Here is a 23077-nt window from a genome sequence, read left to right as displayed (position 1 = left end):
GCACAGGCAGGTGCCACTGGCAGGTTTCACACTGAGCGGAGTGTAACAGTGTGTGAAACTGACAAGGAGCTGTCCACACTCAGCGCTTGATGCTTGTGTGAAGCTGACACGTAGCACAGAGGAGAGAGACAGAGGGATCTGTCAGAATTGAGGTTGATGTCGGGGTGGGCGGGACCCGGCCGAGGTGGGCGGGGCCAGCAGCTGTCAAACACCAGCCAATGATTGGGCTGCTTAAGAAAAGGGGCGGGCCACATACACGTAGCTGCCCGCCCAGATCCCATTGGCTGGTGTTTGATATTGGCCGGGTCCCGCCCACCCCGGCCGGGTCCCGCCCACCCCCGACATCAACCTCAAATCTGACAGATCCCTCTGTCTCTCTCCTCCTGTTACGTGTCAGTTTCACACAAGCATCAAGCGCTGAGTGTGGAGAAGGAAGGAAGAGCAGCGGCCAGTGCTATATATCGACCTAATGGCCAAATATCGGTCGACCTCTAGTCCTTTATCAGCCCTGCCTGCGGGCCATTTTTAACCGGTCCGCAAATGGCCCGCGGGCCGGTACTTTGAGACCCCTGCACTAGAGGGATGACTCCATCCCGACTCTCCCGAGGGTGAGGAAAGCCCTGGCATTTTTTTTTTTGCAGCTGACCCCGCTGGAACAACACCTCCAGCGCCACGGCCGTGCCTGGTGTGTGTCCTTTGTTCTCCAAGTTCTTTCTCCTACTTCCCTGCTGAGCCAGTGAGCCTGTCACATCTCACAGACAATGATGTCACACACTATCTCTGCCCTCGTCTCCTCTCCATCTGCTACCCGGCGCCCGGAAGTGTGAGTATAGTACAGTACAGGCACCCTGACAGCATGCGAGGGGGTGTCCACCGCCGCCCCAAGCCTGAGGTGAGGTGTGACAGATGTGTGTTTTTTTGGGGGGGGGTTGCTATGGTGCTGGCACGCCACCTGAGAGCTGGTGTGGGACAGATGGAGGATTCAGTGTCTTGCGCCCTCTGTGCTGTACTAGTCTGATAATGACGAGGGGGTGGGGGGGTGCAAGGTGATCTGCTAGACACAGTTTTATAATATATATAATTATATATATATATATATATATATATATATATATATATATATATATATATTTATATATATATAGCTGTGTCCAGCCGCCCCTTCACCCCTGGTTATCAGACGCCACTCACTATATTATATTAGCTGACTGAGCCACCCCCACCCAGAAGCTGGTCTGATGATGCTCATGATGATGGGAGGCACGAGGCATGCTATGTAAGTTATTCTGCACACTGCACAGTGTCACTCCAGAGTTCTAATATGCTCTGCTCTACCCTACCCCAGCTTGCCATGTGCAACCCCAGCCTGCCAAGTGCCACCCAAACCTGCCCTGTGCCACCCAGCCTGCCCTATACCACCCCAACTTGCCCTGTGTCACCCCAACCAGCCCTATACCACCCCAGCCTGCCCTGTACCACCGCAACCTGCCCTGTGCCACCCCAACCTGCCCTATACCACCCAGCCTGCCCTGTGCCACCCCAACCTGCCCTATACCACCCCAACCTGCCCTATACCACCCTAACTTCCCCTGTGCCACCCCAACCTGCTCTATACCACCCTAACTTGCCCTATACCACCCAACCTGCCTTGTGCCACCCTAACCTGTCATATACCACCCCAACCTGCCACTATACCACCCTATTTTTCCCTAACCACCACTATACCAACCTATACTATAATTTACAGGGGCTGGTTTGGGGTGCGCCCCGTGACCATGCGCTACCTGAATGGTGCTGGGCAGCCTAGACAGGGGGGGTGACACCATGATTTACCGCACCAGGTGACACCAATCCTAGTGACGCCACTCGGTCCTGTGTAAGTTCACCTTACAGATTTGCTGACCCGCTGCAGTACATATACTGCGGCACGGCTGCAGTATTGTATTGTAGTGTTGTATTGTTTTAATTGTGTTCTGGTTTTGAATAGACACTGCCTCTTTCTTTATACCTGGGGGGGCACAGTTTGCCATCTTTGCCCTGGGCACCAGATGGCCTTGTCCCGACACTGGATACAGGGATCCAAGACCTCTCCTCAGGACCAAAACCTTTCCAATGCACGAGGTACTGAAGAATACCTTTACAGAGCCGGGAATTCAGAATTTGACAAACCTGGTACTCCTGATTATCCTCAGAGACCGGAACCAAGGTAGGGAGAGGTCGAGAGAACTTATTGAGGACTAAAAGCTTCCAAAGGTAAACATGAAAGGAGTTTGAGATCTTAAGGCTTTTAGGGATCTGAATTTTAAAACAAAATAGATTTAACCTAGAAATGATAGTGTATGGGCCAATGAATCTTTCAGAGAAGGAACCCCATGGAGGCGGAAGATTTTTCAAACAAAAATAGGAACCAAAGTAGGAGCAGAAAGGAGACCAGGAAGAGGAACAAAATGAGCCATCTTGGAGAACCGATCGATTACCACCCAAATGACCGTATTATTCTCAGACAGTGGAATATCAGTGATAAAGTCCATGACAATGTGAGACCAGGGCTCCTCAGGAATGGGCAAGAGCATGAGAAGACCAGCAGGAGACTTGCGTGGAGGATTTCGACTGGGCACAGACATAACACCAATGCTGTGGACCACCATTTAAAAACCAGATGCAGTAATACTGTAACACCCAATCAGCAGACAGGAACAAAGCCAAAGGTTGGGACAGCATCAGGATACCGGTCAATGTCAGTAACAGTCAGGCAGTGGGGTACATGAACATAAGATGGAGGCGGTGTCAGGGGACAGGCTAAGGTCAGTTAACAGCTGGGCAGCAAAATTTGGAACCCGAAGCAGGGTACAAGACACGGGTCGAGGTCACAATGGGCAGACAAGAATCCATAGACAGGTCAAAGGCAAGCTGGGTCGTACACATGAAGGCAGACGTAGCAGATCGTAGCAGATCAGGTCACAGGTAAATCAGGAACTAGCTGAAGACCACTCAGTGATTTGTCCATGTCACACTCCAGCTTATATAGTAGGTTTGGTTGCAATACCGGTGCTGAGAATGCACGTGCACCTACATCTAACACACGTCTGGTAGTGACCTTAAAGTGGAGTTCCACCCAAAAGTGGAACTTCTGCTTTAAGGACTCCTAACCCCCTGATGTGCCACATTTGGCAAGGCATTTTTTTTGGGGGGGGAGTGGGTACCTAGTTTTGACGTGTACCTAGCTCCCACTGCTGCTCACGCTGCCTAGGCGACTCCTCCTCTCCCCCTCCCTCCCTGCAATCTTCTGGGACACGTCACAGGTCCCAGAAGACTGCTCGGTCATTCAGGATGGGCAGCGCGACTCAGGCATGCGCAGTGCGCACCCGGGACAGGTGAGTGTGTGTTTATTAAAAGTCAGCATCTACACTTTTTGTAGCTGATGACTTAACCTCCCTGGCGGTTTTCCAGAGTGTGGCTCGGGGTTAAATTTCAGCACCATTAGCGGTAACCCTGAGCCCCACTCTGGATTGCATTGCAGGATCTTGGTGCGGTATACTTACCTTGTCCCCAGAATCCTGCGATGTCCCCCTGCTGTGTCCATGGGCTCTGTCCTCTGTGTGCCGGGCTCCTTTCCCTGCGAGTGTCGCGACGCATGGGGCGGAGCCCGGCGGCAAATTCAAAAAAGTGAAAAATCATAATACATACAGTATGCTGTAATCTTACAGATTACATTACTGTATGAAATTATTTCACATCCCTTTTGTCCCCAGTGCTTTGTCCAATGCCCTGCATGCAGTTTTATATGATGTACACTGTTCTTTCTGCCTGGAAACTTGAGATTGTCCATAGCAACCAAAAAGTGTCCCTTTACATCAAAAGTGGTTTTAGACCAGCTAGAAAACAGCGATTGTAAATTAGAACAACAAGACAAGGAATTGGTCGCACACTGGAACTCCAAATTATCTCGATGTCATCTTTATTGTCAAAAAAGTGTCAGACAGATACAGGCAATGGTAGACGTTTCACAAGCGATAGCTTGCTTGTTCACAACCAAAATAAAATTAAATAAATTAGAACACTTGCAGAATTGAGCGATAGTAATTTGTGGGGAAATAAATGTTATCATTATTATATTATTATTTTTTATAATTATTTATATTAATTTATTATATTATAATTTATGATTTTGTGTTTCAAACTTCATCATACCCGGTATATCTACTAGACTCTTGGTAGAAAGATTTAAGTGTGCTATTGCTAAGAATTACAGGCCTACAATATAAAACGTCAAATTTCTATGCAAAATAATTGTACCGCTTTGAGGCGCAAAAATCTGACATAATCATACCGCCAGGGAGGCTACTAAACAGAAAAAGGAGTGGAACTCTGCTTTAAGCCAAAAAACACACTGGACCTTCCTTACAACTGATCACTAGTTGTTTGTCCTTTGCCTGTCATCCAGCATTCAGTTCCTCTTTAAGGTTAGATTAAAGTAGAACTTTTTATGGTTTAGTGTTAGGTGTTTCAACAGGGAGGAGGAGAGGGGTACATGTTGAGGGGTACAATAGGGTTTGGGTACTTTGTAAAATTGCACATTTGGGTGCAGGATTCACACATCGTCTCTGCACTGATGGCTCTTTGCCTACAACTGTCAGCTGTGCCTCAAGTGACTAATGTACTGTACTTATTTATTCATGTTCTAATGCTTGTTAGACATCTACAAACATTTAGTAAGTATTTCCCAAGCAATCACATTAAGCCAGGTGCTCAGAAATCTTGCCAGTTCTGGCCTATTACACTTCATCTTCTGAGGGAGAAGGAGTGAGGGAGGCAGGGATAGTACATCGTCATCTGGTGAGGTGCTGGTGCAGGTTAGGCCTCACATCTGCAAAAAAAAAAAGAATGCTTATTAAGTACCTCTCATCTTTACAAACAGTACTGCAGAGGCCATTTGTTGGCTGATGCCTCCCTGAGGATGGATAGGAGGGTATCTGGCTATCATCACTGAAAAGATGTATCACTAGAGGTATCACCAGCAGGTGGAAGGAGGCCCTGATTCCTCTATATAGATCTTTAGTTTTCACTAGAGAGATCACCAGCAGGAGCAAGAAGTCCTGATTCCTCTATATCAGTGGTCTCCAAACTGCAGCCTGGGAACTGGATGCGGCCCTTTTCTTGCCTTTACCCGGGCCCTTGGGGCACTATTCCTCTCACTAATACGAAACAATATTCTACTAACTGACATCAACAATGGGGCACCATTTCTCCCGCTGACACCAACAATGGGGCACAATTTTTCCCAATGATACCAACGATGGGGTACTGTTCCTCCTCCTAATAACAAATGTGGCGATGTTTATTCCCACTGATACCAAGAAAATTTCGACTCCCACTGGCCACATTTCGTCCCACTTACAGTTTGAAGGACAATAAACTGGCCCTTTCTTTAGAAAATTTGGAGACTCCCGCTCTATATAGATTTTTAGTTATCACTAGGGGGATCACCAGTAGGTGGAAGGAGGTCCAAATTCCCCTATATGGATTTTTAGTTATCACTAGAAGGGTTACCAGCAGGGGGAAGGAGGTCCTGTATCCTCTATATAGATCTTTAGGTATCACTAGAGGGGTCACCAACAGAAGGAAGGAGGTCCTGTTTCCTCTATAAAGATTTTTAGGTATCACTAGAGGGGTCACCAAAAGAAGTAAGGAGGCCCTGATTTCTCTGTATAGATCTTTAACCACTTGCTTACTGGGCACTTAAACCCCCTTCCTGCCCAGACCAATTTTCAGCTTTCAGCGCTGTCACACTTTGAATGACAATTGCCCGGTCACACTGTACCCAAATGAAATTTTTATAATTTTTTTCCCACAAATAGAGCTTTCTTTTGGTGGTATTTAATCACTGTTTATTAAAAAAACTAAAAAACACCGAAAATTTTGAAAAAAAAAAAAAGTTTTCTATTTTGTTATAAAATTTTGCAAACAGGTAACTTTTCTCCTTCATTGATGTACGCTTATGAGGCTGCACTGATGGGCACTGATAGGCTACACTGATGGGCACTGATAAGGCAGCACTGGTGGACACTGATCGGCGGCACTGGTGGACACGGATGAGGCGGCACTGGTGGGCACTGATAGATGGCACTGGTGTGCACTGATGGGCGGCACTGAAGGGCATTGATAGTTGGCACTGATGGTTGGCAGCGGTGGGCACTGATGGGCACTGGTAGGCGACACTGATAGGCAGCACTGCTAGGTGGCACTGATGATGAGGTACTGATGGGTACTAATTGGCACCACTGGTGGGCATTGATAGGTGGTATAGTGGACATTGATAGATGGCACTCATATGCACTGGTGGGAACTGATTGGTGGCACTGATATGCACTGGTGGGTACTGGCAGGTGGCACTGGTGGGCACAGATGATATGGCTGTGCCTCTTTCCCTTCGGGACCGATGTCCCTTTCACAGAAGGCGGTGATTGGCTTTTTTTTCTCCTCACGCTGGGGAAAAACTAACGATGACCGATCTTGTTTACATCACGTGATCAGCTGTCATTGGCTGACAGCTGATCATGTGATAAGGGGTCGGAATAGTGCCCTAATGCTGGTGTCAGTGGGGGAAATAGTGCTCCTACAGTGCCTTGAAAAAGTATTCATACCCTTGAAATTTTCCACATTTTGTCATGTTACAACCAAAAACGTAAATGTATTTACCGTATTTATCGGCGTATAACACGCACTTTTTTCCCCTTAAAATCAGGGGAAAATCGCGGGTCCCCGCTGTCAGATCTAAAAAATCTCCGACCGCGATTTGAAAATGGTGCCGCCGGCGCCGAAATACACAGTGCCGGTCCTCGGGTCTTCTCGCCCACTTTCGGCTTCACTCGAGCGCCGCCCGAACCTAGCCGAGTGTACTCGGCTAGGTTCGAATAGCTCCGCTCACCGTCACGCCCATCCCGAGTGGAGCCGAAAGTGAACGAGAGCCGCCGAGAAGAGCCGAGGACCGGCTCTGTGTATTTTGGCGCCGGCGGCGCCATTTTCAAATCGCGGTCGGCGATTTTGAAGCTCAGCGAGCTGCAAGGCTGGACTGGGGCAAGGCTGGACTGGGGCAAGGCTGCAATGGACACTGGGGAAGGCTGCACTGACAAGGCTGCACTGACATGGCTGCACTGACATGGCTGCACTGGCAAGGCTGCACTGGGGCAAGGCTGCACTGAGAAGGCTGCAATGATGGGCATTTAAATGTAAGTTTTTTTCCCTTCAACTTCCCTCCTAAAAGTTTTTTTTTCCTTAAAATTCACTCCTAAATTGGGGTGCGTGTTATACGCCGATGCGTGTTATACGCCGATAAATACGGTAATTGGGATTTTATGTAATGGACCAACACAAAGTGGCACATAATTGTGAAGTGGAAGGAAAATGATAAACGGGTTTCAACATTTTTTACAAATAAATATCTGAAAAGTGTGGTGTTCATTTGTATTCACCCCCCTGAGTCAAAACTTTTTAGAACCGCCTTTTGCTGCAATTACAGCTGCAGGTCCTTTTGGGGATGTCTCTACCAGCTTTGCACATCTAGAAAGTGACATATTTGCCCATTCTCCGTTGCAAAATAGCTCAAGCTCTGTCAGATTGGATGGAGAGCGTCTGTGAACAGCAATTTTCAAGTCTTGCAACAGATTCTCAATTGGATTTAGGTCTGGACTTTGACTGGGCCATTCTAACACATGAATATGCTTTGATCTAAACCATTCCATTGTAGCTCTGGCTGTATGTTTAGGGTCATTGTCCTGCTGGTAGGCGAACCTCCGCCCCAGTCTCAAGTTTTGCAAACTTCAATAGGTTATCTTCTAAGTTTGCCCTGTATTTGGCTCCATCCATCTTCCCATCAACTCTCAGCAGATTCCCTGTCCCTGCTGAAGAAAGGCAACCCCACAACATGATGCTGCCACCACCATGTTTCACGGTGGGGATGATGTGTTCAGGGTGATGTGCAGTGTTAGTTTTCTGCTACACATAGTGTTTTGCTTTAAGGCCAAAAAGTTCAATTTTGGGCTCATCTGACCAGAGCACCTTTCTCCACATATTTGCTGTGTCCCCAACATAGTTTTTCGCAAACTGCAAATAGGACTTCTTATGGCTTTCTTTCAACAATGGTTTTCTTCTTGCCGCTCTTCCATAAAGGCCAGATTTGTGGAGTGCACGACTAATAATTGTCCTGTGGACAGATTCTCCCTCCAGAGCTGTGGATCTCTGCAGCTCCTCCAGAGTTACCATGGACCTCTTGGCTGCTTCTCTGATTAATGCTCTCCTTGCCTGGCCTGTCAGTTTAGGTGGACGGTCATGTCTTGGTAGGTTTGCAGTTGTGCCATACTCTTTCCATTTTCGGATGATGGATTGAACAGTGCTTCGCGAGATGTTCAAAGCTTGGTATATTCTTTTATAACCTAACCCTGCTTTAAACTTCTCCACAACTTTATCCCTGTCCTGTCTGGTGTGTTCCTTATCCTTCATGATGCTGTTTGTTCACTAAGGTTCTCTAAAAAACCTCTGAGGGCTTCACAGAATAGCTGCATTTATGCTGAGATTAAATGACACACAGCAATTGGTTCCACTAGATTTTAGTTAGGGGTATCAGAGTAAAGGGGGCTGAATACAAATGCACGCCACACTTTTCACATATTTATTTGTAAAAAAAATTGAAAACCATTTATCATTTTCCTTCCACTTCACAATTATGTGCCACTTTGTGTTGGTCTATCACATAAATTCCTAATACAATACATTTACGTTTTTGGTTGTAACATGACAAAATGTGGAACATTTCAAGGGGTATGAATACTTTTTTTTGGCACTGTACGTTGGTGTCAGTACAAGCAATAGTACCCCATCACTGGTGTCAGTAGAAGAAAGAGTAACCCATTGTTTGGTGCCAGAGGATAGAATAGTGCTCCAGCATTGGTGTCAGTGAAAGGATTGCTGCCCCATCATTAGTGCCAGTGGAAAGAGTGCTGCCCCATCATGCCAGTGGAAGGAATAGGGCCCACTTGTTGGTGTCAATGGGAGGAATAGTGCCACATTGTTGGTTTCAGTGGAAGAAATGGTGTCCCATCATTGGTGTCAGTGGGAGAACTAGTGTTACAATGTTGGTGTCAGTGGAAGAAATAGTGCCCCATCGTTGGTGTCAGTGGAAGGGATAGTGCCCCATCGTTGATGTCAGTGGAAGGGATAGTGTCCCATCGTTGATGTCAGTGGAAGGGATAGTGCCCCCATTGTTGGTGTGAATGGGAGGAATAGTGCCCCATTATTGGTTTCAGTGGAGGAAATAGTGCCCCATCGTTGGTGTCAGCAGCAGAACTAGTGTTACATCGTTGGTGTCAGTGGAAGGAATAGTGCCCCATCACTGGTGTCAGTGGAAGGAATAGCGCCCCATTGTTGAGGTCAGTGGAAGAAGTAGTGCCCCATCATTGGGGTCAGTGAAAGACATAGATACCCATGGTTAGTGTCAATAGGAGGAATAGTGCCCCATTGTTGGTTTCAGTGTAAGAAATAGTGCCTCATCATTGGTGTCAGTAGTAAAACTAGTGTTCCAATGCTGGTGTCAATGGAAGGAACAGTGCCCCATTGTCGTGTCAGTGGAAGGAATAGTGCCCTATCCTTGGTGTCAGTGGAAGGAATAGTGCCCCTTTGTTGGTGTCAGAGGGAGGAATAGTGCCCCTTTGTTGGTGTCAGAGGGAGGAATAGTCCCCCTTTGTTGGCGTTAGTGGGAGGAATAGTGCCCCATAGTCGGAGTCAATGGGAGGAATAGTGCCCCATAGTCGGAGTCAATGGGAGGAATAGTGCCTTGTATTGGTAGGAGGAATAGTGCCCCAAGGGCTGGATAAAAGCACGCAAAGTGCCGCATCCAGCCCATGGGCTGCAGTTTGGGGACAACTGTATCACAGCATCCAATCAGATTCATATCTGCTCTGGAAAATGCCATCCAAATAATAAAATGTGGACTGATTGTTGGAGGCCCTACAGTCACTTATTCTGAAAGGCACTTTTAGTTAATTAAATCCACTATGGATATAGTCATTGGTCCCCCCGCTCTGCTCTCTTGACGCTCTATTAGTGTTGAATTATATGTGGCACAGAGCAGACTTCGCCGCCATCGATTGTTTCGTCCTGTGTTGCGAGCAGGCATGGAGGCAGTGAGGCGCAGTGATTATCGATCTGACAGCAAGGAAATAATTGCTCCGTCCTGTGAATTCAGTTGTCATAGCGACGCTGCTACTGTAAATAACAAACATCACATGACTAATAGTCTAATTTTATGCCGCACGGTGCGCCCCCATAAGTGACACATTGTTGGGGATCGCGGGTCTAGAACAGACAACCCAGAAGTGGAGAGAACAAAGCTAATTTTACCCCTCTGTCATTAGCACAGAGTTGGAGTATGTCACTGAATGCAGAAGGGGCAATGACAGAGATGTGTGTCACCTGTGACATGTCACACCACACTGACAAACATATATATATATATATATATATATATATATATACAGTTGTGCTTATAAGTTTACATACCCTGGCAGAATTTCTGATTTCTTGGCCATTTTTCAGAGAATATGAATGATAACACAAGAACATTTCTTTCACTCATTGTTAGTGTTTGGCTGAAGCCATTTATTATCAATAAACTGTGTTTACTCTTTATTAAATCATATTTACAACAGAAACTACCCAAATGACCCTGATCAAAAGTTTACATACCCTGGTGATTTTGGCCTGATAACATGCACACAAGTTGACACAAAGGGGTTTGAATGGCTATTAAAGGTAACCATCCTTACCTGTGACCTGTTGGCTTGTAATTAGTGTGTGTGTATAAAAGGTCAATGAGTTTCTGGACTCCTGACAGACCTTTGGATCTTTCATCCAGTGCTGCACTGACCTTTCTGGATTCTGAGTCATGGGGAAAGCAAAAGAATTGTCAAAGCCTCTGCGGGAAAAGTTAGTTGAACTGTATAAAACAGGAAAGGGATATAAACAGATATCCAAGGAATTGAGAATGCCAATCAGCAGTGTTCAAACTCTAATCAAGAAGTGGAAAATTAGAGGTTCTGTTGAAATCAAACCACGGTCAGGTAGACCAACTAAAATTGCAGCCACAACTGCCAGGAAAATTGTTCGGAATGCAAAGAAAAACCCACAAATAACTTCAGGTGAAATACAAGACTCTTTGAAAACATGTGTTTCAAGATGCACAATAAGGAGGCACTTGAAGAAAGATGAGCTGCATGGTCGAGTCGCCAGAAGAAAGCCATTACTACGCAAATGCCACAAAGTATCCCGCTTGCAATACGCCAAACAGCACAGAGACAAGCCTCAAACCTTCTGGCGGTCATTTGGAGTGATGAGACCAAATCTGAGCTTTTTGGCCACAACCATAAATGGTACATTTAGAGAGGAGTCAACAAGGCCAATGATGAAAGGTACACCATTCCTACTGTGAAACACGGAGGTGGATCACTGATGTTTTGGGGATGTGTGAGCTACAAAGGCACAGGAAATTTTTTTCAACATTGATGGCAAGATGAATGCAGTATGTTATCAAAAAATACTGGAAGAACATTTGCAGCCAGGAAGCTGCGCATGGGACGTACTTGGACATTCCAACATGACAATGATCCAAAACACAAGGCCAAGTCGACCTGTCATTGGCTACAGCAGAATAAAGTGAAGGTTCTGGAGTGGCCATCTCAGTCTCCTGACCTCAATATCATTGAGCCACTCTGGGGAGATCTCAAACGTGCAGTTCATGCAAGACAGCCCAAGAATTTACAAGAACTGGAGGCTTTTTGCCAACAGGAATGGGCAGCTTTACCATCTGAGAAGATAAACAGCCTCATCCACAAATACCACAAAAGACTTCAAGCTGTCATTGATGTTAAAGGGGGCAATACAGAGTATTAAGAACTGGGGTATTTAAACTTTTGATCAGGGTCATTTGGGTAGTTTCTGTTTTCATTATGATTTTTGAAAAATGGCCAAGAAATCATAAATTCTGCCAGGGTATGTAAACTTACAAGCACAACTGTATATAGTGGGTATAGAAAAGAATCACCCCCTTTAAAATAATCAAATTTTGTTGCTTTGCAACCTGAAATGAAAACAGACACCATTTTGTTTTATCCAACTGTATTTACTCAATGCAACTTATAACATTCAAGTAAAAGATATAACACCAACATGTCAGAAAAAAATAAAATAAAATACAATTTAAAAACAGAATCAATGAGTTGGAAAAAGGATCACCCCTTTTTTGTGTCAGTATTTTGTTGAACCACCTTTTGCTTTAATTCCAGCCTTAAGTCTGTTGGGATATGTCACTACTAACTTTGCACATCTAACTTTGCATATCTAGACTTATATAATATTTGCCCACTCCTCTTTTCAGAACTGCTCACGTTTAGTTAAATTTGATGGTGGCGGTTTGTGGACTGCAGGCTTCAAGTCATTCCACAGATCTTCAATGGGGATTAAGTCTGGGCTCTTGTCAAGTCACCTGAGTCCAGGTGACAGATGCACCCCATTGGAGTCTGGAGTGCACCGCAAGGTAGTGGACCCTACGCCTGACTGCTGCGGATGGAGCTCTAGGATATACAGGAGAGCAGGTACGCTGTAGTACCTACACAGATTACACTGGGAGCTAAAGCATGAGATTTCCCAGGGCACGGAGTCTAAGAGCCAGCGGGTGTTCACCAGAAGCCCCTAGTGGTGGGAATGGATTTAGCTGCAGTCTGGCTCCAGGTCGCGACTCCTAGGGCCTCCCAGCTCACGCTCACGCTAGACTACAGGGAGGTAGAGAGGAAGCAGCAGACTGTGACAACAAAGGATAATAAGGAGATAGCCAAAGGTCGGGCAACAAGCAGGCAAGGATAGTCAGGAAATAGCCAAAGATCGGGGTAACAAGCAGGTAAGGATAGTCAAGAACAAGCCAAGATCGGTAACTGGAATCAGACGTAGAAGACACAGCACGTCGCATACGGAAGCTAAACACACAACGTTGATTAGCAGCGCTGGCTTGCAGTGCACAGGTAATATAGAGTTCCCTAATAGGGGCTGGGGTGGAGCCATGCTTAGAGGAAAGATTACTTAAGCAGTCAGGTGAGAGTGGCTGGCCTCTTAATCTGAACACATGGAGAGGTAAGCTGACAGACAAACATTACTGCATAACCATGACAGTACCCCCCCTCTTATGAGGCCTCCCCCTCCCCCGTCTGGGCCCAGGCTTAAAGGCAAACTTCAGATGAAACCTCCTCAACAGACGAAGCGCAAAGACCTCAGATGCAGTGATCCAAGACCTCTCCTGAGGACAAAACCCTTTGCAATAAACGAGGTACCGAAGAATGCCTTTACGGAGCTGGGAATCCAGAACTTGACTAACCTCGTACTTTAGATTATCCTGAGAGACCGGAACCGAGGTAGGGAAAGGACAAGAGGATTTATTAAGGACTAAAGGCATTTTAGAAATGGGTAAGGGCATGAGAAGACTATCAGGAGTATGAGCAGGGTCCCCCAGACCCTGAAAGATCAGCTGGACATCCAGCACTGGACCGTCAGACTGGGCAGAGGTCAGTGGATCCCTGAGGCCAGGTTGGTTAGAAGGTGATGTGTCACAGGAGTCAAGCTGGATAGCTGAAACACAAGCAGAATGCAGAGAGCCCTGAATAAAAGGTTGAAAACCCCACCTGGCCGAATGAGGCAGTCTATCCAAAGGATGGATTGAGCCTCTTAGACAGGTTTGAATGGACGTAGTAGTAGTAGGGTGAGGCCATGTTACAGAAGGTCCTGAATAAGAAAAAGCAGTAAGCTCACTGAGCATAGGCTGGACTAGCATAACTGGTGCAGAGGCTGACTGAATAGCATTGCCAGGTATAGCGACTACGCCAATCAAATCGCAGGGCGTAGGGACTGTGGAACTGGTGGACAAGTTAGCCTGGCTGTGCGTCCAAGGGAGTTTAGGGACAGGCAAAGGTAAATAGTTATGCAAACTGGAGTGATTGATCGGATAAGGTTCACAGGTGAGCTCCTCATCCAGAGTGCCACATGATCTACAGAGTGCATCAGCCCGACTACTGCAGGACACATCCCAGAAATCGCTATTTGCAGCGGGAAGAGCAGAACATACTGGGATGGTGGCAACAGGAAGTTTCTCTTTCGGGGCAACCTTGAGTAGGCAGGATGAGAAACAGAAGGAAACCCAAGCCAATATCTGTCCAGCAGTTCAATCAACGGGTGGAGAATGGAGCCGTAACCAAGGAAGACCTAAAACGATAGCAGATGAGGCCTTAGGTAAGATAAGGAAGGATATCCACTCCTGGTGGAGTGTCCCTACCGACATCTTAACAGGGAGGGTCTGAAATCGGATAGGGCCCCCTGGGAGAACAGTGCCATCAATCGCCAAGACCACCAATGGCGTTGTGAGGGGCAAAAGGGTAAGTCTCATGGAAAATGCAGTTCCCCAGTCCATGAAATTGCCAGCGGCTCTGAAATCTAGATATGCCGAGACCGAATGAGAGGAAGTGCTGACATGAAGGAACACAGAAAGAAGAAGAAGATGAGAACGTGAAGGTGATATTTCAGGGTCTAATACTCCACCTTACAGATGTATTAGCCCTGAGCGTTTTTCCGGAAGAAGAGAGCAAGTGTCACGAAAATGACCTTTGGCCCCACAATAGAGGCACAGGCCCAGAGTTCTGCACTTAGTGCGTTCTTCGGGAGATAGCTTGGTCCGGCCCAGCTGCATAGATTCCTCAGTTGGCAGGAGGTGCTCCTGGGGTCGAAGAGAGGGGACAGGGAGCTCAGGCTGCCTAAAGAATGGGGAGTGCTGGCGTCTTTTTTCCAGGGTCCTCTCCTGAAAGCAAATATTGATCTGGTTACGCAAGGTGATGACACCATCCAGATCAGCAGGGATAGCTCTTCCCGCTAATTCATCCTTCACTCTATCAGGGAGGCCATGTAAAAAGGTTGCAACTAAGGCCTCGTTATTCCAGCTCAGCTCAGCAGTCAAAGTACAAAAATGAAGAGCGTACTGTCCCACAGAAGCGGATTCTTGATGGAGATGTAAAAGGGCACTGGCCGCTGAGGAGACTTGACCCGGTTCCTCGTAGATATTCCGAAAAAGTTTCAAGAAGTCAGACAGGCTAGATACCACTGGATCATTCAGTTCCCACAGAGGGGCAGCCCAAGTTAACACCTCACCGGACAGGAGAGATATAATATAGGCTACCTTTGCCCGATCGGACAGGAAGTTTTGGGGCTGGAGTTCAAAATGAATTGTGCACTGGCTAAGGAACCCCCTGCAGGCCTTGGGGTCCCCGGAGTAACGGGATGGAGCTGGCAGTTGTAGTGAATGTGTGGCTGCGACTGTGACTGGAATAGGTGCAGCCGCTGGTTGTACTTGAGGTTGCTGACTCAGTTCCCAAGGAGGCCTGAAGCTGCTCGAAGCGGGAAGCCAGATCCTGGAGGAATTGCATCACCTGAGTCTGATTCAATTCCTGGGTCTCAAGTCTGCGGACTATGCCCTGCAATGGAGCATCTGTGGAAAGCGGCATGTCAGCCGGGTCCATGGCTGATCAAACTGTCAAGTCACCTGAATCCCGGAGACAGATGCACCCTGTTGGAGTCTGGAGTGCACTGCAAGGTAGTGGACCCTACGCTGACTACTGCGGATGGAGCTCAAGGCCCCCTGCAGGCCTTGGGGTCCCCGGAGTAACGCGATGGAGCTGGCAGTTGTAGTGAATGTGTGGCTAAGACTGTGACTGGAATAGGTGCAGACGCTGGTTGCACTTGAGGTTGCTGACTCAGTTCCCAAGGAGGCCTGAAGCTGCTCGAAGCGGGAAGCCAGATCCTGGAGTAATTGCATCACCTGAGTCTGATTCAATTCCTGGGTCTCAAGTCTGCGGACTATGCCCTGCAATAGAGCATCTGTGGAAAGCGGCATGTCAGCCGGGTCCATGGCTGATCAAACTGTCAAGTCACCTGAATCCCGGTGACAGATGCACCCTGTTGGAGTCTGGATTGCACTGCAAGGTAGTGGACCCTACGCTGACTACTGTGGATGGAGCTCTAGGATATACAGGAGAGCAGGTACTCTGTAGTACCTACACGGATGACACTGGGAGCTAAAGCATGACATTTCCCAGGGCGCGGAGTCTAAGAGCAAGCGGGTGTTGACCAGAAACCCCTAGTGGTGGGGATGGATTTAGCTGCAGTCTGGCTCCAGGTCGCGACCCCTAGGGCCTCCCAGCTCACGCTCACAGTAGACTACAGGGAGGTAGAGAGGAAGCAGCAGACTGCGACAACAAAGGATAGTCAGGAGATAGCCAAAGATCAGGGTAACAAGCAGATAAGGATAGTCAAGAACAAGCCAAGATCGGTAACTGGAATCAGACGTAGAAGACACAGCACGTCGCAAACGGAAGCTAAACACACAATGTTGATCAGCAGAGCTGGCTTGCAGTGCACAGGTTAATATAGAGTTCCCTGATAGGGGCTGGGGTGGAGCCATGCTTTGAGGAAAGATTACTTAAGCAGCCAGGTGAAGGTGGCTGGCCTTTTAATCTGAACACACAGAGAGGTAAACTGACAGACAAACATTACTGCATAACCACGGAAGCTCTGACTAGGCCATGCAAGGACATTCACCTTTTTCTCCTTTAACCACTGTGTGGTCATTTTTGTTGTATGCTTTGAGTCATTGTCATGTTGGAAGGTAAACTTTCTTCCCATTGACAACTCTCTGGCAGAGGGCAGCAGATTTTACTCAAGAATTTGATGGTATTTTGCCCCATCAATTTTTCCTTCTATCCTGACAAGTGCTCCAGTCCCTGCTGCAGAGAAACACGCCCATAACAAGAAATTACCACCTCCATGCTTTACTGTAGGAATAGTGGTATTTGGATGGTGAGCTGTATTTGAATTCCGCCAGACATATCGTTTGGTATTGAGGCCAAGTAATTAAATTTTAGTGTCATCTGACCATAACACCATTTTCCATGTGGCCTCAGAATCTTCAAGGTGCGTTTTGGCAAAGCTCAATCGTGACTGCATGTGGCCTTTCTTGAGGAGTGGCTTTTTTTCTTGCAATCCTCCTATAAAAGCCACATTTGTGGAGAATTTGTGATATTGTTGTCACATGTACATAATGACCACTCTTTGCCATAAATGCCTGCAGCTGAAGGCATCCCAATACTTTTGGTAATACAGTGTATATATATATACTGTGTGTGTATATATATATATATATATATATTAACACAAACTTTACAAGGATAGACAGCACCAATGTAAATCAATTCAAACATCCGTGTTAAATTCCCAGGTCACAGCAACAAGATCTATGTATTGCCCACACAAAACTAACAGCATGTAGCAACAACAAAATAAAAATAAAATATATATTTAAAAATCCCTGCGCTACTGCAACAACAGTCACTAACTACCAACTCAAAAAGAAAGTTAAAAAATAAATAAAAAACAACTCCAAAAAAATAGAATCCCAATTACTAGACAAAGACAAAAACAATAAACCAGTGATGTAGCAACATCAATCATTCATACCTGGAGTATGCATTCCTGTGTTCTCCTTCTCACTGCTAGACCTCTTCTCCCCCGCTCTCTGGTGGTTGGATGCCTCTGAGGTTATCAAGATCAATGCAAGACCCATAGCCCTGCACTGGACACCAGAACATCGAAGGACAGCCCACTGCCAGAGCATAGGGGACAGCTGTCTGCAGAGGAACAGCAATAGAAGGAAAATCTTCCAATATGACCAAGGTGCTGACCAGGGATTCTCTAACTTTGGAGCAATTTCTCCTCATTGCCAGCTTTGGCTATGGTACAAGAAGTTAAGGTAACTCTCTTCAACAGGACACAGCTTGTTCTAAAAAAAATGACAAGGGTTGGACACGTGCAGCTCGTGTCACTCCAAATCGAAATTCTGACAAATTTTTCATTATTCGGAAATTCAGATGTATCCGAATTTATGAATTGCAATAGTAATGAATTTAAACAAATCAGAAATAACAAGATGAAAATTTTGGACGATATTCAAATTCAAACCTTTTTTTTAATCGTATATGAATAATTTCCTATTTGAGTTTCAATAAATTTACTATTTCCTATTTTTTATTTAAAGTGCTTGGTGATGGCAAAACGCGTCAGCCTATACCCCTTGTCGTGTCCATACCTTTCAAGATTGTGTGTTTTTTTTATGGCTCATTGAGAGTTGCCATTTTGTGAGTACCCACTTTTTAATGATTTTAACATTCAATAAATGTTTTTGGTAATGCACTAGGTGTGCACGCCTTCTATTTTTGCTTTGTTTTTGTAGTGTCCATCGGTTTACCCCATCTGAGGAGGATAGCATTCACCTTCGACTACTGATGGGCTTGTTGCTTTTTACCACAGAAGACCTTTTAGCACTGGAAGTGACTGTTTTTTCTAGAATATAACCATCTACTGAAACTTGAATTTTAACCCTTTCATGACTAAGCCTATTTTTGAAATTTGGTGTTTACAAGTTAAAATCCGTATTTTTTGCTAGAAAATGACTTAGAACCCCCAAACATTATATATATTTTTTTAGCAGAGAATCTAGAGAATAAAATGGCGATTGTTGCAATATTTTTTATCACACGGTATTTGTGCAGCGGTGTTTTAAACGCAAATTTTTGGAAAAGTGACACTTTCATGAATTTTAAAAAATCCAAACAGTAAAGTTACCCCAATTTTTTTATATAATGTGAAAGATGATGTTACGCCGAGTAAATAGATACCAAACATGTCACCCTTTATAATTGCACGCACTCGTGGAATGGCGACGAACTACAGTACCTTTGAATTTCCATAGGCGACGATTTAAAATTTTTTTACGGTTACCAGGTTTGAGCTACAGAGGAGGTCTAGGGCTAGAATTATTGCTCTCGCTCTGACGATCGCGGCGATACCTCACATGTGTGGTTTGAACACCGTTTACATATGCGGGCGCGACTTCCGTATGCGTTTTCTTCGCTGCGCGAGCTCACGGGGACAGGGGCACTTTAAAAATTTTTTTTTTTTTTATTTAATTTATTTATTTTTGTACTTTATAAATTGTGCTTAAATTTTTTTTTTTTTTTTTTTTTACTTTTATTGCTGTCACAAGCAATGTAAACATCCCTTGTGACAGTAATATGTGGTGACAGGTACTCTTTATGGAGGGATGGGGGGTCTAAAAGACCCCCCATCCCTCCTTTACACTTCAAAGTATTCAGATCGCCGAAAACGGCGATTCTGAATACTGTGTACTTTTTTAAATTCGGCGCCATTGGCAGCCGAGTAAACGGGAAGTGACGTCATGACGTCGCTTCCGCATTTACAACAAGAAGGCTGGAACGAAGCCGCTCGCAGCTACGTTCCAGCCCGCCCCCAGCCGCCGAAGGAAGCCGAACGGACACCGGGCCTGCCAATCGCACGGGAGGCCCGGTAACAGCGGCGGGAGGCGGCGGGAGGGGGGGGATGTCCCCTCCCGCTCCTCCGGTATAACAGCCGAGCGGCTTTTAGCCGCATCGGTTGTTATACACGGGTAGCCGATCGCCCGCTGTAAACAACGGTACCGGGATGATGCCTGCAGCTGCGGGCATCATCCCGGTATAACCCCGGAAAGCCGAGTACGCTAGAACAGAAAAGAATAGAATAGAAAAAAAAAGAATTGAACAGAATAGAAAAGAATATATAGAAAAAAAACAATAGAATAGAATAAAACAGAATATAACCTTCTGAAATTCAAATTTTGAATAGAATAAATTTGAATAGAATAGAAAAGAATAGATTAGAATAGAATAAAAAATAAAAGCATAGAATAAAATGGAATAGAATAGAAAAAAAACAGTAGAATAGTATAGAATAAAATAGAATGTATAACCATCTTCTGGTATTTGAATTTCGAATAGAATGCATTTGAACTTGAATAGGATAGAAAAGAATATAATTCAAAATGAAATAATAGAAAAGAATAGGATAGAAAAAAACAATAGAATGAAATAGAAAGAACAATATAACCATCTTCCGAAATTTGGTATTCGAATAGAATAAATTTGAATTCAAATAGAATAGTAAATAATAGAATATAATAGAAAAAAAAGAATAGAGAATAAAAGAATAAAATAGAATAGAATAGAATAGAAAAGAAAAAAACAATAGAATAGAATGGAATAAAAAGAATATAATCATCTTCCAAAATTTGAATTTCAAATAGAATAAATTTGATTTTGAATGGAACTAGAAAATTCTAATCGATTCAACCTCAAATAAACAAAAAAAAAATAAAAAAATGAAATAAACACATTTAAGGAAACAAATTTATGTAAATAAGAATCAAAATGAAACGAAACAATTTTTTTTGTTCTGCGCATGTCTCACAGGGGTTATATAGTCTTTCCTTTCTCAATGCAAAATGATTAAAAACCACTTCAATACCAAGGACGTCATATGACGTCCTTGGCTTTGAGCAGGTATATCTGAATGATGCCTGTAGTTACAGATATCATTCAGATATTGCCGGTTTCAGCCGGCGAATCTCTACACCATAGGAATGATCATAGCGGCCGTTCCACCACTTGATCGTTCCTATGGGAGGCGAGAGGGGACCTCCCCCCCTCCCGCCGCCCTCCGGTGCCTGCTCCGACTCACCGTTACGATCGGTGAGGCGGAGAGTGGATCCGCCGGTGCCGGATGTAGATCATAGAGATTTCCGGTGGACCAGATGGTCCCCGGAGTCTCTATGATCGCCGGAGGCCGGGCGCGATGTTATGACGTCACGCCCGGCCTCTCCATTCAAAAAAACGGCGCCGCTTTGTCTTGGAAGCGGCGATCGTTTTATTTTTTTTTTATTTCAGGCTTCCCAGCCTAGTGGTGAGATATGGGGTCTTATTGACCCTATATCTCACTATTAAGAGGACCTGTCATGTCATATTGCTATTACAAGGGATGTTTACATTCCTTGTAATAGGAATAAAAGTGATCAATTTTTTTTTTTTCAAAAAAGTGTCAAAATAAAAAAAAAATATATAATTAACAATAAAAAAAAAAAAAATTTTTTTAAAGCGCCGCTGTCCCCGTGTGCTCGCACGCAGAAGCAAACGCATACGTAAGTCCCGCCCACATATGAAAACGGTGTTCAAACCATACATGTGAGATATCGCTGCGAACGTTGGAGCGAGAGCAATAATTTTGGCCCTAGACCTCCTCTGTAACTCAAAACATGTAACCAGTAAAAAAATTTCAAGCATCGCCTATGGGGATTTTTAAATACCGAACATTGGCGCCATTCCACGAGCGTGTGCAATTTTGAAGCGTGACATGTTAGGTATCTATTTACTCGGCGTAACTTCATCTTTCACAAAATGCAAAAACATTGGGCTAACTTTTTTTTTTAAACACAAAACAGTTTTTTTCCCCAAAAAAACGCGTTCAAAAAATTCCTGCGCAAATACTGTGTGAGATAAAAAGTTGCAACAACCGCCATTGTATTCTCTAGGGTCTTTGCTAAAAAAACATATATAATGTTTGGGGCTTCTATGTAATTTTCTAGCAAAAAAATGATGATTTTTACATGTAGGAGCAAAGTGTCAGAATTGGCCCGGTATTGAAGCGGTTAAAAAAACATTTTTTCCTTTAGTTCTACTTTAAACCTTTGGTTACAGGTACAGCCCCACTGCAATGGAGAACTTTTACTTTTCCCCGGAATTGGGCTTTAACACAGATTGATACGATTATTTCTATGAGCTGTTCACATTTGTACATTATCTTAAAAATTGGATTCCCTTTATAGGCCTCCCACCATAGCAGATACTAAGCCATCCCAGTGTCAGCTATTATGTCTTCTCATAACAGACGCGGTTCACGTTTGTCTATCGGACGCAGTTAATGAGGCTGAGTGTGACGAGGGTCCTGGGTGTCTGGAAATATAATTGATTAAATGTACACAGTAAACGGATGGGATGGATACAGTTTCGGTTCGGAGGGGAGCAATAAGCCATGACACATAACGATGTGCCGAAATAATGGCGCTGATCGCTTTATTCCTCATTATCGAGACCACGTTTACTGAATGAAGCCTTCTGCCAGACACACGGCTGCCTGCTAATGTCACCTTGAGTCTGTGACAGACACATTACCCAGCAGAGGAGAGCGATAGGGGGGGTATACATCAAAGGACATCTCCAGACATTGAGGAACTACTAATCTCAGCACACTGTGAATAATAGATTTACCTGACTCAAAAAAATGTAATAACATAATTTCCCAACCCAGACCTTAATAAATAAATAATAATAAAAAAAATAATTAAAAAAAAAAAAAAAAAATATATATATATATATATATATATATATATATATATATATATATATATATATATATATATATATATATATATGTAAACCACAATCCATTTACTTAGGGCCTGTTCACATCAGAGCGTGGTTCGGGAAACCCGTGTTCTGTATGCATTTTCGGAACCACGTTCTGAAAACAAAAGTACCATGTGATCTGGTTGCTGTGTGTTTTTTAAAGTAGTGCATGCAGTACTCTTGGTGCAGTGCAGTTCAGTGCGTTTCCAGCCTAGCCAAATGAATGAGCTGAAAATGTACTGCACTCAAATCGCACAGGAACGTGAGTGCGTTTATGTGTGATTCCTGGTGTGAACTGGCCCTAAAAGCAGTGGTTGTCAACTCTTGAGATATAGGGAGATATAGCGGCCCCTGACCGCTCCAAAGGGCCCCACGTAATGCTCAGTATTTGACAGAAGACTGTCAGAGACTTTAAACATATTAGAGGAGAAAGTCAGAGACTGTGGAGACGCAACATGTGTGGTTGGAGACTGATGAGACACTGTAGGAGATAGTCAGAGACTGGGGACATGCTATATGAGACTGCTAGAGACCACTGACATTACAGTTTCTTTTCCAATGAATGTTTCTGTTGCTGACTTCTTTGATCTTTAAAGTGCCAAAGGGCCATATGTGGTCCTTTGGCTGCAGGTTGGGCTTTAGGGCCTTAA

At 44.8% G+C, this 23077-nt stretch overlaps 1 protein-coding gene across 9 annotated transcripts in view; it reads left to right on the top strand.

Moving 5' to 3' along the window:
- The first annotated feature begins 358 nt into the window (after nt 1-358).
- The window catches only part of DNMT3A (DNA methyltransferase 3 alpha), a 201555-nt gene continuing 178836 nt past the window's right edge, over nt 359-23077 (top strand). For 6 of the 9 annotated variants that reach the window (XM_073625010.1, XM_073625013.1, XM_073625006.1 and 3 more), the window contains exon 1: nt 359-892. The gene's annotated coding sequence lies outside the window, so the exon portion shown is untranslated. The remainder of the gene's footprint in view (nt 893-23077) is intronic. The other 3 variants (XM_073625023.1, XM_073625021.1, XM_073625009.1) reach the window with 2 other exon arrangements.

This window comes from Aquarana catesbeiana, linkage group LG04 (assembly GCF_042186555.1).
Source record: "Aquarana catesbeiana isolate 2022-GZ linkage group LG04, ASM4218655v1, whole genome shotgun sequence".
Taxonomy (NCBI): Eukaryota; Metazoa; Chordata; class Amphibia; order Anura; family Ranidae; genus Aquarana; species Aquarana catesbeiana.
Note: the sequence above shows the minus strand (reverse complement) of the source record. Positions and strands in the feature narration are given on the sequence as shown.